The sequence below is a fragment of the Mesoplodon densirostris genome, chromosome 12 (assembly GCF_025265405.1).
Source record: "Mesoplodon densirostris isolate mMesDen1 chromosome 12, mMesDen1 primary haplotype, whole genome shotgun sequence".
In the NCBI taxonomy this organism is placed as follows: domain Eukaryota; kingdom Metazoa; phylum Chordata; class Mammalia; order Artiodactyla; family Ziphiidae; genus Mesoplodon; species Mesoplodon densirostris.
The window spans coordinates 2,036,163-2,046,060 of NC_082672.1; positions in this window are offsets into that span (position 1 = coordinate 2,036,163).

Sequence of the window (9,898 nt, forward strand, 5' to 3'; positions counted from 1 at the left end):
GCTGCCTGAGGGGTCCTGGCTTTAGCTGGGCTGGGCTGATGGAAAAGAGCCGGCAAGGCGGGCTCCAAACGGCCCTACGACGGCCTTTCTGCACCCCCAGGCCCCTCCCGAGCTCTCCTCCGCGTCCAGGACCACGTCCAGAGCGAGCTGAGTCTGCCCCCTGGTGGCAGGAGGTGAAACTGCACAGAGGTCCGGCCCTTCAGCCTCGAGCCCCACGTCTGACCGGGATTTCCAGATCCACCATCCCAGCGCCTTCCCTGATGCGTTGCTGATGAGGCGACCGCAAATCCTCATATTCCAGCTCAGCTCACGAGCCCTGCGGCACAAAACCTTTGCCTCCACTCTACTGAAGTAATGTAAAAGGAACGGCGTTCCTTATTACTAACTTAATGCCAAGTAGTAAACAGATGGTTTATGGAAAGGTACTGCTTATACTTAACGTTCATCTTCTCATTACACTGAAAATAGGTTTACCATATAAATACACAAATTGCAGAATCAGATATGACTTTATGTTAATGGTTCAGTTATATATACCGTATAAAGTAAATGCTGGTTTTAATTTTATATTGTAGGAAAGCAAAATCAGCCACAACACAAAAGGTAAAGCTGCACACATCTTTATACGAGGTCTGCATAGATGATGGGCTCGTGGACGATGCAGTCTTCTGTGTTGTGTGCACAGACCACGCTGGAGGGTCAGGAGCGGGGGCTTCTCTGCGGGACGGAGAGCCGCCTGCACGGGCGTCAGGGTCGTGAAGAGCAAGGCCTACTGCGTCTTCCAGGCTCCTTCCTGCCTCAGGAGGAGACGTGAGAGAGTGAGGAGCTGTAGGGAGGTGAACGGTCCTCCCAGGCCGTACAAATGCAAACAAGGAGCTGCTCTAAATACTATATATTCTTAATTTACATACCTGAGGAAGCCTTGGAAGCACAGGACTGGACAGCGGTTGGGCGTGGTCTCATTCATTCAGGGAGGCACCCGAGTTCCCCTCGTGGGCCGGCCTGTTCCAAGTGCGGGGAGGAGGGGACAGTGGAGGTCTCTCCCCTTTCACAGTGTGGGGAGCAGGGGGGCCATGGATGGACGGCACACAGATACAGAAACAGTAACCGCAGGGGATGGTGCTGGGCCGGTGGGCAGTCACCCCGGGGACTGGCAGGTGAAGGCACCTCCCCTGTGGAGAAGAGACCTGCAAGCCCGGAGGATGTGGCCGAGGAATACAGGTGAGCGACCAGGCGGAGGGGGCGTGGTGCTGAGCCCAGGGCTGCAGAGACGGGTGCCGTCGGAGACGCAGGGCAGAGCCAGGCATGGGCATCACCGTGTGGACTGGAAGACGCCCCAGGGAGCCTGCTCTAGCCACCTAGGAGGGACCCTCCCTCATTCCCTCACCTCCACAGCCGTGTAGGGAGAGCAGGGGGGCAGCCGGAAATGATGGTGGTGGGCTTGGGGGTCTCATGGGAGACAAGAGAGGCAGGTGGGGTGGGCATGAATCATGGAGATGCAGACTCAGGCTTAGGACGGTGGCAATGCCAGCAGGCAGGCCACAGACGATGGTGTTGGTTTCACACCCATCTCTCTCCATGGGGGTTCAAAACAACGCCTAACATGGTCCTGATGGCAGAATTTCACTTTGTCATGTGGCTTCATTCCTGTTTCCTGTTGCCTGTGTCACCTTTTCCCCAAGTTTTGGTTCTACCCCTGGAATCCAAGTGGATCGATAACAGGGAGAGGACCTCACCCTCAGCAAAGAGAGTGGGCATCTCTGGTGGATGCTCCGCAGCCCGTCTGTTCCCTCCAGCACCAGGGATGCCCGGACCTGGGAAGGGCCTTTGGTTCTCCCGAGGCCACACTCACAGCTCATCCAAATAGAAGAAATGCAGCCCTCGATTTCCTCCAACACAGAGCCTGCAGCCCTGGGGCCCGGAAAGCCAGGCGGAGGTCACCCTCTTCCTTCTGATTTTCACAGGAGGCAAGGTTTGGGAAGCCCCGGGCAGCGGGAGGCCCGTCCAGACAGCCTTGCGCCTTCCTGCCTCCAGGAAAGCTATTCCCTTCCTCAACGAAGGGCACTTTGTGTGCTGCGAATAAAAATCCTTGAGTAATTCCTGTTCTTCCAATTCTCCTTTAAATGCAAAGAGGAGACAGAAAGGACACAAGGATGACAAATCCTTTCTGCCCTGGAGAGGATGAGAACGGGGTCAGTCACAACCACCAGCAGATAACTGCGCCCTGCTCTCTGCATCCAGGTCCCAGAGGTCTCTGGAAAAACATTTGTGAGTCCAACTCAACACTCTTTTCTCATTTTGCATGGCAGTTGCCAGAACCTTACAGAAATATGTGAAGCAAGGTTGCAAAATACTGGAAGATTCACAGTGAGCCAGCAAGTCTGCAAATAATTTTCAAGACGAATAATGAAAATAATAATACTTCTTTGCGTAAGGGTGAGATTTGACAATTTTAGTGAGACCAGGTGGTCACCTAGAGGCTCCAGCTAAGAACAGAGCTGTAATTGCCCAGTGCTGGGTTAATCTAGAATCCCAAATGGCATAAGCCTGGTGAAGGGTTCTAGTGCAATTAAAGAGCTGTTCGTTGTCCCAGGGCCACATGTGCGTGCATCATCCCTGATGGCTCCCAGCTCCTGGATCCAAGACGCAGAAGAAAGAGTGTCCAGTTCCATCGCAGAGCTGGTCGAACTGAAGATTGTGAGGGAAGAAAGGGGTAGCGCAGACCCGAGCCAGAATCCTGGTCTCCCCCGACCCACCACGGTCCTCGGGATGGTGGCAGGACCCAGTTACACACAAGAAGCCAGGGTAGAGGACGGCATAGAGAACAGTGGTCCCAACCTGGGTGTCATATTTATAACAATTTGGGGCACTTCATGAGGTCCTGATGACCAAGCCACACTCCAGACCAAGCAGATGAGAACCTCGGCCGGACCCCTGCACTAGCATTTGTGAAGTTCCCAGGGGGTTCCAGCGCAGCCAGGACTGAGAACGAGTTTGGCCACCACACAGGGACTGTTTCTCCCAGCGGTCGGTGTCCAGCCTCTCAGACTCTCTTTTCTCTATGGCGTGAGAGTACCGGACTCACGGCGGCTTCTGCACCTGCTGCCCTGAGAGGCCACTCCTGAGACAGATGGGAGGGGACGTAGCATCGACGGCTCCTGCCTCATCTCCGCGGCTGCTTCTCCTTCTCCATGAATCTTGAGAAATGTGTCTTTCTTAAAATAATGTCTAGGGAGCAGTGCTCCAATATATTCTACATGTTAAAACAGCTGTACTGGGCTTCCCTGGTGGCGCAGTGGTTGAGAGTCCGCCTGCCGATGCAGGGGACACGGGTTCGTGCCCCGGGCCGGGAAGATCCCACATGCCGCGGAGCGGCTGGGCCCGTGAGCCATGGCCACTGAGCCTGCGCGTCCGGAGCCTGTGCTCCGCAACGGGAGAGGCCACAACAGTGAGAGGCCTGCGTACCGAAAACAAAAACAAAAACAAAAACAAACAAAAAAAAAAAACCAGCTGTACTTGTTTTGTCTCCATACACAAGACATACATATATGTGTTTTGCAACAAATATATTCGGTACAGAAAATATAAAGAAAAAGGTGAAAATGACACCAAATCCCACTACTTGGGGACAGTATGTCCACCACCCAATAACAATCACTCTGGGATAAGCTTCCAAACCTTTTATCATACATTTTTCTACCAAAACAAGATGATAGTATATGTATGTGTGTGTGTCCAGCTTTATTCACCAAACTACTGACTGCAGGCAAGCCTATCATTCTCCTTCGTGGCTACACGTAAGCTCTTGGAGGAAACGGTGGTAAATTATGGAGCCAATCCCTATGTCCTAGTAAGTATTTTATGAGTAAGTGAGTGAGCGCTGGAGAGAGGAGGGGGAAGGACACCTGGATGTGGCCACCAGGGTGCCACCAGCCCTCAGTCCCTCCCGGGCCCATCGGGGAACCCCCTAGGAACTGCAAGGTCTGTTCTCAGAGCAGACGGACCTTATCGCAGGAGCGGTTCGCAGTGGCCGCAACTGACATGTGGAAACGTCAGACACAAACCCCTGGTCCCCGGCCAGGCCTCCTCCCCACAGTGTCATCTCCTTACCCGTCTTACCGTCCCAAGAACTGGGGCGGGCGTGGGGTCTGGGCTCGGTACATTCTGCCCCCGGTTGCCTGTGATGGGTCAACGTCCTGTGGTAAAAGGAGAGGAGGAGATTAGCGGCCACGAGGATGACAAAACTCCTAACTCAGAGGCGAAGTAACATTCTCCCCACGGTATTTCTTCCCAGAACTGCCATTTCTGTTCGGGGGCTTTAGAAGAAGATCACGTTGTCAAATACAGAAGTCTGGTACTTTCTTTTCGCAGGAGTCCCAGCCAAAGTGAAATAGAGCATCCGAGCATTTCTTCAAAGGAGTTTTGCACAGGCGCATTGGCCCAGACTCTTCAGCCAAAGGTTTACCTGGCGAGTCAGGGCCCTGGGGCAGGGGCCAGGCTTCTCCCTGGATGTTTGCAGCGGAGGCCCCAGGGGGAGGCCACCTGCTGTCCACGCAGATGTCTGGGCAGGAAGCAGGTGGTGTGAATTGTCTCCGCTGCTAGGGAGCCAGCGCTCGCGAGAACCCAAATCTCGCTCCTGTGTCAGTCTGTCCGCGTGTGTGGAGTCTTGGAGCCGCCACGGCCCCTCGGGTCTCCATCCCAACCCGCCCGCTGCCTGTCCGTGTCCACACTCTTCCACCACCCCGTTGTCTCCGCGCGTCCTCACATCTGAGAACCCCTGGGAAACTGCAACACGTCAAGTTCCCATTCCAGACTGTACCCCTCCCTTCTCCATCTCGTAGACATGCCTCCGTCCTGGGGCCACCCTTCATTGGGGGTCCAAGCGGTTCTTTGCCAAAGGCATGACTGGGACTCTTTATTTGTGCCTCAGGGCACAGCCAACCCCAGTGACAGGGGTAAACAAAGGTCACTTAGCCTTGAGGACAAAAGACACGCAATCCGCAAGGAGAAGCTGACATCTGGCCATCAGCTGGCTCTGCCCCAGGCCCTGAGTGGCCACCCGCTGACACTGATCCTCCCGCCCAGGCCTTAGGTGCAGGCCTGGAGCCCAGGGACCCCTGGAGAAGAACTTCCTCTTCCCCATTCTCTCTACTGAGCCAACGCTTGTCTCCCTGTCTCTGGCCCAAAGCAGAGGAAGTACCAGCGGTTCCAGGACGCGACCTGCTCTGTGCTGTTGTTCGACACATTGTCACCACCACCGGCTGAGGCACCGGCATCAGGAACATTTCAGGGGCTCCGGGCTCCCCGGGGGAGGAGTGGGTGCTCACTCCCCGGCGCGTGAGTAAAGCAGGCCACCAAAAGGGTCCTCTGGGAAAGAGGAGAGTCTTCCACAGGGCAGGCTCGGGCTTAGCCGGGACGGACGGCACCGTCCCGGACCCTCCCCGTGGTCCTCACCACCAGGCCTGGCCTGGGGCAGCACCCACCCCCTCCGACATCTCAGCACAGAGCAGCGGCGCCCATCTGATTGAGGGAGGGCGCACCCACAGTGTGCAGGGGCCGGCGGGGCGGGCCGTGGACGCTTCCAGCCTGCAGGCATCCCGTGCCGGCACCTCCTGCGTGCTCCGCTCCAGCCCCGTTCCAGCCCGCGAGCTGTCCGCCCCGAGATCCGCCTCACACATTTCAGGTGGGTGCATTTGGATCTGATGCCCAAGCCCCGGGAAGACCCCTGCTTCCTAAGGCCTGGGGGACGTCCCGCGGGGAGCCCGCCATGCGGGAGCAGATTGAAGTGGCCCCGGCTTTGACCTCCGTGGGCCAAAAACATCGAGGCCACGTCACACGTCGGCTGGTGTGCTGCACAAGTGAAGGATTATGATGTGACACCAAAAAGACCCTTCTCCCTCGACTGAATACGTGCCAAACCGCTCCAGTGTACGTTCTTTACCTGTCAGTAAACTCACTCCTGGCTCACCTGGCTCTACTTTCCGGGCCCCTGAGAGCCTCCTTCTGCTCCTGGAGGCTTGGGAGAGAGGATGCCCAGGGTCACCCCCAGGACCCCATCTAAGGATCCCCCCCAGGGGCCCCACTACCATCACCACCTCCCAGGACCAGCACCCAGGATTCCCCTCCCAGGAGCACCTCTCGGGACTGCCTCTGGGAGTCACTCCCCAGGTGTGACAATATTTCAAGGGGTCTGTTATTTTTCCTGCGTGTTACTTTAGTCGATCATTTCTAGTTAAGTACTCAGTGGTACTTAACTCTTGGAAGTTATTGTGTGGTTTCTAATTGCTGTGATTATAAACAACCCTGCAGCAGACATCTCCCTTCATGCAGTGATGGGATCGCCCCTCCTCCTCCCTGGGGAAGGGCTTGAATGTGTCTCCTGGGTCCCTCTGACCCACCAGTCACGTTGTGAAGACGACCAGGCAGTGGGGATTCCGGAGAGACCCTCTTCTTGGCCCTGTGTGCCCTGGACGCTGATTTGAGTGATCAGCTCTGCCGGGCCCTGGGCTTTCCTTCCATCCAAGCTGCACAGACTCCAACCCCAAGGGAGTGAGGGCCGGCCCCCCAGCTGCTAACCCTCCTCTTCTCAGTCCGGGCCCAGTGCTGCTCTGTCTGCCCACAACCAGGCACTTTTCATGGAAGCCAGACTGTTCAACACCACCAGCCACCAGCTACCTTAAACAAAGCCCGATTTCACATGCCAGAATTATGTTCGACAAACAGAACATACTTTTCTTCCAGAAATAGAGAGCATGTTCCAGAAACTATCAGGCTTGTCATCACCAGCACCTGGATCCCATTTCCAGTGTTGGCTAAAATTGGAACCATCGACTTTGAGAATGAAAAAAAGCTTTATTTATTTATTTTTTTTCACCCTGGGGAGTGGGGGCGGCTCTTCATTGTCCTCAAAGAATGTCTTTTAACACTACGCACATTTAGAAAAATCCTTCTCAATCCTGGGTCTTCAAAAATAAAGGACTTTTTGAAAACATATGAAAACCCATGGAACTCTCTCTCTCTCTCTACCCCCCTCCCCACCCTATACATATAACTATTATTTATTATATAGTAATTATTTGTGCATATTTTATACTTATAATGTTTATATAAGAGCATACTGACTCTACTGTACCACTGCTGTTTTTATGTGAGGGATAGAACTGGTAGCCTTGTTCTTCTAACTGGCGATGTCTGCAATTTTCTTAAATGATCCTGAGACACAAAGGGCCGCTGTGGGGTGGACACAGTGCTCTTCGAGCTCCTGGACAAGAGTGTGCTGGTGTCAGCAACCCACCAGAAAATGCTGGGACAGATGTTTTCCTTTAGAAAAGGGAACCGATTCCCCACACTTCACATCCTCCCAGGCACCAAGAGTAGAAATGAGACACCCACTCCCAGGCCTTGGGTCTCGGGAGCTGAGCCCTGAACAAGGAGCTACAAGCCTGTGTTAGATATGAGCCTCAGGGTGCACGCAGGTCCGGCTGGATCCAGGTGAAGGAGACAGCAGTGAAGGACCAGTCACCAGGGACCGAGAGCCCCTCCTGGAGCTTCCACGGAGGGCACACGGGGTCTCTGATCAGGAACCACCAAGATAAGATAAGTGCTGGGATCTTGGACTCAGAGGAGTCCAAGCCCAGTTCCCAGCAGGGCCTTCATACCCCCTGGGGCTGAGGCCATGCCCGGCTGCATGAGCAGCTCCTCCAGGCGCAGGGCATCCATCTCCCTGCTCCTCAACCACATGACAGCCAGGCCCAGGGCCCCAGGGCAGGCCCTGACTTGACAGCACCTTATAAATCACCAGCTGGCTCCTCGACCCCTGAGCTTGATGAAGCGCCAGGACCAGATGTCCAGGCCCCAGGAAGATAGCCCTGGCAGAGCACTGCCTTGCTTGGGACAGGAGGAGGGGGGATGTGTGTGTGCGTGTATGTGAGTGTGTGCATATGTGAGTGTGTGGGGCTTATGTGAGTGCACGTGTGTCTGCAAGTGTGTGCGTCTACACGCACTCACACACACATATTCCACGATATTTTCCAAAGAAATCAATGGAAAAATAAACCAAAACTTTAAGGAATAAAAGCTTATCTTTATGTAGGGGGATACGAGTGAGATTTCTGTGAATGTTCGCTGTTTTACAGTTTATAGTGGGAAGTATATAGATTTTTACATATAAAATAAAATCAAAGAGAGAACAGCAGACCCCAAAATTGAAAACGAATGAAACTGACTATATTTCAAGTTGGTGTCATAAACATGGAAAAAATTACTACTGGTAACTTTAGTTGTTGTTTTTTTTTAACAATTTTATGGAGGTATAATTGATGTACAGTAAGCTGCATATTTAAAGTATACAATTGGATGAGTTTCAACATATGGACACATCCATGAAACTATCATTACAGTTAAGATACTGAACATGTCACCCTCAAAAATTTCTCCTTGATGTGGTACATATAGATGATGGAATCTTAGCCATTAAAAAGAGTGAAATAATGCCATTTGCAGCAACATGGATGGACCAAGAGATTATCATACTAGGTGAAGTAAGCTAGACAGAGAAAGACAAATACTGTATGATATCATTTAAATGTGGATTCTAAAAAATAGTACAAATGAGCTTATTTACAAAACAGAAATAGACTCACAGACCTAGAAAACAAACTTATGGTTACCAAAGGGGAAAGGCAGGAGGGGTAAATTAGGAGTTTGGGGTAGCAGATAGACGCTACTATATATAAAATAGATAAACAGCAAAGACCTATTATATAGCACAGGGCACTATACTCAATATCTTGTAATAACCTATAAGGGAAAAGAATGTGAAAAAGAATATATATATATATATTTATATATATATATATATATATATATGTAACTGAATCACTGTGCTGTACACCTGAAACTAACACAGTATTGTAAATCAATTATACTTTAATAAAAATTTTTTAAAATTTCTCCTGGACCCTTTGTAATTGCCCACAGACAGCTACTGATCTACTTCCTCTCACCAGAGATTAGCTCGCATTTTCTAGAGTTTAATATAAATAGAATCATACAGTGAGCACTCTTTCTGGTCTGGTTTCTTTCACTGACTATAGTTTTGAGATTCATCCATGGTGTTTCATGTATCAATAGTTAGTTCCCTTTATTTCTTAGTAGTGTTCCATTTTGTCTACATACCACAATTTGTTTTTTAACTGTTTACCTCGTGATGGGGATTTTGGTTTTCTTCAGTTTTAAGCTGATACAAATAAAGTTGCTGTGACCATCTGTGTCCAAGTCTTGGTAGAAGAATATGCTTCCTTTTCTTTAGATATATAAATATCTAGGAAGGGAAGAGCTAAATTGTATAGCAGGTGTTTGTTTAGCTTTTTCAGAAAATGCCTAACTGCTTTCTCCAGCTGCGTCATTTTGCATTCCCACCACAGTGTGTGAGAGTTCCACTTCTTCCCCACATCCTTTTTTTTTTTTTTTTTTTTTTTGTAAATTTATTTATTTATTTGGCTGTGTTGGGTCTTCCTTTCTGTGCAAGGGCTTTCTCTAGTTGCAGCGAGCGGGTGCCACTCTTCATCGTGGTGCACGGGCCTCTCACTGTTGCGGCCTCTCTTGTTGCGGAGCGCAGGCTCAGTAGCTGTGGCTCACGGGCCCAGCTGCTCCGTGGCATGTGGGATCTTCCCAGACCAGGGCTCGAACCCGTGTCCTCTGCATTGGCAGGCAGATTCTCAACCACTGCGCCACCAGGGAAGCCCCCCCACATCCTTGTCAGCATTTGATGTGGTCATTCTTTTTAATTAAAAAGAATGTGCTTACTTGCCATCCATGTGCCTTCTTTGGAGAAATGTCTATTAACATTTTGTTGCCCATCTTTTGTTGGGTTGTTTGTTTCCTTATTGATTTTTGA